This window comes from Callithrix jacchus, chromosome 5 (genome assembly GCF_049354715.1).
Source record: "Callithrix jacchus isolate 240 chromosome 5, calJac240_pri, whole genome shotgun sequence".
Lineage (NCBI taxonomy): Eukaryota > Metazoa > Chordata > Mammalia > Primates > Cebidae > Callithrix > Callithrix jacchus.
This window is the reverse complement of record NC_133506.1, coordinates 92,032,559-92,041,110: the sequence shown is the minus strand read 5'-3', so window position 1 is coordinate 92,041,110 and position 8,552 is coordinate 92,032,559.

Below are 8,552 nucleotides of genomic sequence, written 5' to 3'. Positions count from 1 at the left end.
GTGAATAAGTTTTTTGATTTGCTGTTGCATTCGGCTTGCCAATATTTTATTGAAGATTTTTGCATCTATGTTCATCATGGATATTGGCCTGAAGTTTTCTTTTCTCGTTGGGTCTCTGCCGGGTTTTGGTATCAGGATGATGTTGGTCTCGTAAAATGATTTGGGAAGTACTCCCTCTTTTTGGACTGTTTGAAATAGTTTTAGAAGGAATGGTACCAGCTCCTCTTTGTGTGTCTGGTAGAATTCGGCTGTGAACCCGTCTGAACCTGGGCTTTTTTTGTGTGGTAGGCTCTTAATTGCTGCCTCGACTTCTGCCCTTGTTATTGGTCTATTCATAGTTTCAGCTTCCTCCTGGTTTAGGCTTGGGAGGACACAGGAGTCCAGGAATTTATCCATTTCTTCCAGGTTTACTAGTTTATGTGCATAGAGTTGTTTGTAATATTCTCTGATGATGGTTTGAATTTCTGTGGAATCTGTGGTGATTTCCCCTTTATCATTTTTTATTGCATCTATTTGGTTGTTCTCTCTTTTATTTTTAATCAATCTGGCTAGTGGTCTGTCTATTTTGTTGATCTTTTCAAAAAACCAGCTCTTGGATTTATTGATTTTTTGAAGGGTTTTTCGTGTCTCAATCTCCTTCAGTTCAGCTCTGATCTTAGTTATTTCTTGTCTTCTGCTGGGTTTTGAGTTTTTTTGATCTTGCTCCTCTAGCTCTTTCAATTTTGATGAGAGGGTGTCAATTTTGGATCTCTCCATTCTCCTCATATGGGCACTTATTGATATATACTTTCCTCTAGAGACTGCTTTAAATGTGTCCCAGAGGTTCTGGCACGTTTTGTCTTCGTTCTCATTGGTTTCGAAGAACTTCTTTATTTCTGACTTCATTTCTTTGTTTACCCAGTCAACATTCAAGAGCCAGTTGTTCAGTTTCCATGAAGCTGTGCGGTTCTGGGTCGGTTTCTGTATTCTGAGTTCTAACTTGATTGCACTATGGTCTGAGAGGCTGTTTGTTATGATTTCAGTTGTTTTGCATGTGTTGAGCAGTGCTTTACTTCCAATTATGTGGTCAATTTTTGAGTAGGTGTGATGTGCTGAGAAGAATGTATATTCTGTGGATTTGGGGTGGAGAGTTCTGTAAATGTCTATCAGGTTTGCTTGCTCCAGGTCTGAGTTCAAGCCCTGGATATCCTTGTTGATTTTCTGTCCGGTTGATCTGTCTAATATTGACAGTGGAGTGTTAAAGTCTCCCACTATTATTGTGTGGGAGTCTACGTCTCTTTGTAAGTCATTAAGAACTTGCCTTATGTATCTGGGTGCTCCTGCATTGGGTCCATATATGTTTAGGATCGTTAGCTCTTCTTGTTTTATCGATCCTTTTACCATTATGTAATGGCCTTCTTTGTCTCTTTTGATCTTTGTTGCTTTAAAGTCTATTTTATCAGAGATGAGAATTGCAACTCCTGCTTTTTTTTGCTCTCCATTTGCTTGGTAAATCTTCCTCCATCCCTGTATTTTGAGCCTTTGTGTATCCTTGCATGTGAGATGGGTTTCCTGGATACAGCACACTGATGGGTTTTGGATTTTTATTTAATTTGCCAGTCTGTGTCTTTTGATTGGTGCATTTAGTCCATTTACATTTAGGGTTAATATTGTTATGTGTGAATTGGATACTGCCAATTTGATGCTAAGTGGCTGTTTTGCCTGTAAGTTGTTGTAGATTCTTCATTATGTTGATGCTCTTTAACTTTTAGTGTGATTTTGGAATGGCTGGTACTGGTTGTTCCTTTCTATGTGTAGTGCCTCTTTCAGAAGCTCTTGTAAAGCAGGCCTGGTGGTGACAAAATCTCTGAGTACTTGCTTGTTCACAAAGGATTTTATTTTTCCTTCACTTCTGAAGCTCAGTTTGGCTGGATATGAAATTCTGGGTTGAAAGTTCTTTTCTTTAAGAATGTTGAATATTGGCCCCCACTCTCTTCTGGGTTGTAGTGTTTCTGCCGAGAGATCTGCTGTGAGTCTGATGGGCTTCCCTTTGTGGGTAACTCAATCTTTCTCTCTGGCTGTTCTTAGTATTTTCTCCTTTATTTCAACCTTGTTGAATCTGACGATTATGTGCCTTGGGGTTGCTCTTCTTGCAGGATATCTTTGTGGTGTTCTCTGTATTTCCTGCATTTGAGTGTTGGCCTGTCTTGCTAGGTGGGGGAAGTTTTCCTGGATGATGTCCTGAAGAGTATTTTCCAGCTTGGATTCATTCTCTTCGTCCCCTTCTGGTACACCTATCAAACGTAGGTTAGGTCTTTTCACATAGTCCCACATTTCTTGGAGACTTTGTTCATTCCTTTTTGTGCTTTTTTTTCTAATCTTTGTTTCTTGCTTAATTTCATTGAGTTGGTCTTTGACTTCAGATGTTCTTTCTTCTGCTTGGTCAATTCGGCTATTGAAACTTGTGCATGCTTCGCGAAGTTCTCGTATTGTGTTTTTCAGCTCCTCTAATTCATTCATATTCCTCTCTAAGTTATCCATTCTTGTTATCATTTCCTCATATCTTTTTTAAAGTTCTTTAGTTTCTTTGCATTGATTTAATATATGTTCTTATAGCTCACAAAAGTTTCTCATTATCCACCTTCTGTAGTCTAATTCCGTCATTTCGTCACAGTCATTCTCTGTCCAGCTTTGCTCCCTTGCTGGTGAGGAGTTTTGGTCCTTTCTAGGAGGCGAGGTGTTCTGGTTTCGGGTGTTTTCCTCCTTTTTTCACTGGTTTCTTCCCATCTTTGTGGGTTCATCCACTTGTCATCTGCGTAGTTGCTGACTTTTCGATTGGGTCTCTGAGTGGACACCCAGATTGTTGATGATGAAGTATTTCTGTTACTTGGTTTTCCTTCTACCAGCCTAGCCCCTTTGCTGTACGACTGCTGAGGTCCACTCCAGGCCCTGCTTGTCTGGGATGCACCTCTAGCAGCTGTGGCACAGTGAGGGATGCTACCCGTTTCTTTTTCTGCTATCTTTGTCCCAGGATGATGCCTGCCAAATGTCAGTCTTTTGGATATAGAGGGGTCAGGGAGCTGCTTGAGGAGACAGTCTGTACTTTTTTGGAGCTCAATTGCTGAGCTGTGAGCTCTGTTGTTCATTCAGGGCTGTTAGGCTGCTATGTTTGATTCTGCTGCAACAGAGCTCATTAAAAAAAACCCTTTTTTTCTCAAATGCTCTGTGTTGGGGGGTTCGGGCTTTATTTTTCGATGTCCGATGAGGTGTCCTGCCCAGCTAGAAGGCAGACTAGCCACTGTTTGGCTGTCGAGGCTCCGTCCTGCTGTTGTGTGATTTGCCCTGTTCCTGCAGGCTCTGCTGTGGTCTCCGCCACACCCTGTGGCGGAGTCTCTTCATTGTAGCGTGTTGCCTCAGCAACGGCAGGCTGCATCAGCAGTGGGCGTGTATCTCAGTTGGGGCGGGTTGCCTCGGTAGTGGTGGACGCCCCTCCCCCACAGAGCGTCTCGGACCATCTGCTCGGGATAGTTTGAAATCGCGGTTTTGTTCGTCCCACTGGGTATCCCAAATGATCTGTCCCTGCAATCCCCTGGGCTGGCCTAGTGTCCAAGTCTCGTTCAGTCTCAAGTCCAACCCTCTCAAGTCTCAGGTTGCCGGTTCATCAGGGCTCCCGGACAAGCGCGCCCTGTGGGGATTGCTGGGTAGGGCCGGCCGCCGCTGCCCCGGCTGCCGGCTTCGCCAGGCAGACCTACTGCCTGGCGTCCCGTGTCTTTTTTATACTTGGGAGTTTCCCCGTTCTGTGGGCAACAAAGATCAATCTGAAAATGCAGCTCTGACTCGCCATTTGCGGATTCAACGAGAGCTCCAATCCTGGGTTGTTCTCACAATGCCATCTTGAGTCCTCCCCAATCATCATTCTTTTATAAAGAATGGAGATTATTACTACTCAAGTTGGTATAATATCACAAAATGAATACATCCACGTCAATTTAACCAGGTTAGGAAATAAAAATTAAGCACACTCCTTTCAAATGATTTCTTCTGACTAATCCTCAAAGGCAGCTAATCACTCCAAAGACTTGTAACCTGTAGGTCAGGTATTTTTTTTTAACTTTAATGTAAATGAAGAAAGTGTAGAATTAGGTTCTCTATCTTTGTGTAAATATTGTGATACTCATCAAAATAATTATTTGTAGTTGATTCCTTCTCATGGTTGTATCATCTTCCACTGAATATAACACAATTTGTTTGTTGATTGCCTCCTAGATAAATAGGTAACTTGTTTGCAGATTGGGACTCATACAAATAATGCTTCTCTGGAGGATTTTGTACAACATCTTTGGGAAACATATACAAACCTTTCTGTTGGGTACACAAGCAGAAATAGTGTTTATAGAAATGCTTGGTGAAATTTTTATTCTGTGCTCCATTATGCCTTTTCCATCTTTTAGTACATTTATACATTTTAGTTCTTATAGTTTTATGTATAGTATAATTTAAATTTAAATTTTTGCTGTTTCTGAAATATAGAAAGACGCTTATTTTTATGTTGATCTTTATTAAAACTGTCTTGTTAATTCTACTAGTTTTTTAGTGTGACAGGATATTTTACATGTGCAGTCGTGACTCATAAAAAATAGTAAATTTTCTTTATTTCATAAGAGTTGTTTTAATCTTGCTTCTTTTTTTTTTTTTTTTTTTTTTTGCTCTTGTCCAGGAGTAAACCCTCCAGGACAAGGTCCTGCATCCTAGGGATGAAGCTGACTTGATTGTGGTGGATAAGCTTTTAAAATGTGCTGCTGGATTCGGTTGCCAGTATTTTATTGAGGATTTTCATATCAATGTTCTTTAGGGATATTGGCCTGAAATTATCTCTTTTTTTTTGTTGTGCCTCTGCCAGGTTTTGATATCAGGATGATGTTGGCCTCATAAAATGAGTTAGGGAGGAGTCCCTCTTTTTGTATTGTTTGGAATAGTTTTAGAATTCGGCTGTGAATTCCACTGGTCCTGGGCTTTTTTTGGTTGATAGGCTATTAATTATTACCTCAATTTCAGAACTTGTTATTGGTCTATTCAGAGATTCAACTTCTTCCTGTTTAGTCTTGGGAGGGTATATATGTCCGGGAATTTATCCATTTCTTCTAGATTTTCTAGCTTATTTGCTAGAGGTGTTTAGAGTATTCTCTGATGGCAGTTTGTATTTCTGTGGGATCAGGGCTGATATCCCCTTTTTCATTTTTATTGTATCTATTTGATTTTTCACTCTTTTCTTCTTTATTAGTCTTGCTAGCAATCTATCTATTTTGTAAATCTTTTTTAAAAACCAGCTCCTGAATTCATTGATTTTTTAAAGTATTTTTGTATCTCTATTTCTTTCAGTTCTGCTTTGATCTTAGTTATTTCCTGTCTTCTGCTAGCTTTTGAATTTGTTTGCTCTTGCTTCTCTCATTCTTTTAATTGTGATGTTCGGGTGTTGATTTTTAGATCTTTCTCGCTTTCTCATGTGGCATTGAGTGCTATAAATTTCCCTCTACACACTGCTTTAGGTGTGTCCCAGAGATTCTGGTATGTTGTGTTTTTGTTTCCATTGGTTTCAAAGAACTTATTTATTTCTGCCGTAATTCCTTATTTACCCAGTTGTCATTCAGAAGGAGGTTGTTCAGTTTTCATGTAGTTATGTGGTTTTGGTGAGTTTTTTTTGTTGTCGTTTTTTTTTTTTTTTTTTTTTTTTTTTTTTGAGAGGGTGTTTTTCTCTTGCTCTGTCGCCCAGGCTGGAGTGCAGTAGGACAATCTTGGCTCACTGCAACCTCCACTTCCTGGGTTCAAGTGATTCTCCTGCCTCAGCCTCCTGAGTAGCTGGCATTACAGACATGTGCCACTATGCTTAGCTAATTTTTTGTTATTTTTAGAAAAGACAGGGTTTCCCCATTTTAGCCAAAATGATCTCAATCTTCTGACTTCATGATCCACCTGCCTCAGCCTCCCAAAGTGCTGGGATTATAGGCATGAACCAATGTGCCCGGCTTCGAGTGAGTTTCTTAATTCTGAGTTCTAATTTGATTGCACTGTGATGTCAGAGACAGTATTTACTTATTTATTTATTTATTTATTTATTTAAATTGCATTTTAGGTTTTGGGGTACATGTGAAAAACATGCAAGATTGTTACACAGGTACATACATGGCAGTGTGATTTGCTGCCTTCCTCCCCTTCACCTATATCTGGCATTTTCCCCCATTTTATCTCTCCCCAATTTCCCTCTGTCCCTCCACTATTTCCCCCGACAGACCCCAGTGTGTGATGCTCCCCTCCCTGTGTTTTTGTGTTCTCATTGTTCAACACCCACCTGTGAGTGAGAACATGCAGTGTTTGATTTTCTGTTCTTGTGTCAGTTTGCTGAGAATGATGGTTTCCAGGTTCGTTCATGTCCCTACAAAGGACACGAATGTGAGAGAATTTTTATTATAATTTCCATTCTTTTGCATTTGCTGAGGAGTGTTTCACTTCTAATTATTTGGTCAATTTTAGAGTAGGTACTATGCGGTGCTAAGAAGAATGTATATTCGTTGATTTGGGGTGGAGAGTCCTGTAGGAGTCTATCAGGTCCACTTGGTCTAGAGCTGAGTTCAAGTCCTGAATATCCTTGTTAATTTTCAAACTAAATGCTAAAGAGCATCAACATAATGAAGAATCTACAACAACTAATGGGAAACAGCCACTTAACATCAAAATGGCAGCATCCAATTCACACATAACAATATTAACCCTAAATGTAAATGGACTAAATGCACCAATCAAAAGACACAGACTGGCAAATTAAATAAAAATCCAAAACCCATCAGTGTGCTGTATCCAGGAAACCCATCTCACATGCAAGGATACACAAAGGCTCAAAATACAGGGATGGAGGAAGATTTACCAAGCAAATGGAGAGCAAAAAAAAGCAGGAGTTGCAATTCTCATCTCTGATAAAATAGACTTTAAAGCAACAAAGATCAAAAGAGACAAAGAAGGCCATTACATAATGGTAAAAGGATCGATAAAACAAGAAGAGCTAATGATCCTAAACATATATGGACCCAATGCAGGAGCACCCAGATACATAAGGCAAGTTCTTAATGACTTACAAAGAGACGTAGACTCCCACACAATAATAGTGGGAGACTTTAACACTCCACTGTCAATATTAGACAGATCAACCGGACAGAAAATCAACAAGGATATCCAGGGCTTGAACTCAGACCTGGAGCAAGCAAACCTGATAGACATTTACAGAACTCTCCACCCCAAATCCACAGAATATACATTCTTCTCAGCACATCACACCTACTCAAAAATTGACCACATAATTGGAAGTAAAGCACTGCTCAACACATGCAAAACAACTGAAATCATAACAAACAGCCTCTCAGACCATAGTGCAATCAAGTTAGAACTCAGAATACAGAAACCGACCCAGAACCGCACAGCTTCATGGAAACTGAACAACTGGCTCTTGAATGTTGACTGGGTAAACAAAGAAATGAAGTCAGAAATAAAGAAGTTCTTCGAAACCAATGAGAACGAAGACAAAACGTGCCAGAACCTCTGGGACACATTTAAAGCAGTCTCTAGAGGAAAGTATATATCAATAAGTGCCCATATGAGGAGAATGGAGAGATCCAAAATTGACACCCTCTCATCAAAATTGAAAGAGCTAGAGGAGCAAGATCAAAAAAACTCAAAACCCAGCAGAAGACAAGAAATAACTAAGATCAGAGCTGAACTGAAGGAGATTGAGACACGAAAAACCCTTCAAAAAATCAATAAATCCAAGAGCTGGTTTTTTGAAAAGATCAACAAAATAGACAGACCACTAGCCAGATTGATTAAAAATAAAAGAGAGAACAACCAAATAGATGCAATAAAAAATGATAAAGGGGAAATCACCACAGATTCCACAGAAATTCAAACCATCATCAGAGAATATTACAAACAACTCTATGCACATAAACTAGTAAACCTGGAAGAAATGGATAAATTCCTGGACTCCTGTGTCCTCCCAAGCCTAAACCAGGAGGAAGCTGAAACTATGAATAGACCAATAACAAGGGCAGAAGTCGAGGCAGCAATTAAGAGCCTACCACACAAAAAAAGCCCAGGTTCAGACGGGTTCACAGCCGAATTCTACCAGACACACAAAGAGGAGCTGGTACCATTCCTTCTAAAACTATTTCAAACAGTCCAAAAAGAGGGAGTACTTCCCAAATCATTTTACGAGACCAACATCATCCTGATACCAAAACCCGGCAGAGACCCAACAAGAAAAGAAAACTTCAGGCCAATATCCATGATGAACATAGATGCAAAAATCTTCAATAAAATATTGGCAAGCCGAATGCAACAGCAAATCAAAAAACTTATTCACCATGATCAAGTAGGATTCATCCCGGGGATGCAAGGCTGGTTCAACATACGCAAGTCTGTAAACCTAATTCACCACATAAACAGAACCAAAAACAAAAACCACATGATTATCTCAATTGACGCAGAGAAGGCATTTGACAAAATTCAACAGCCCTTTATGCTAAAAA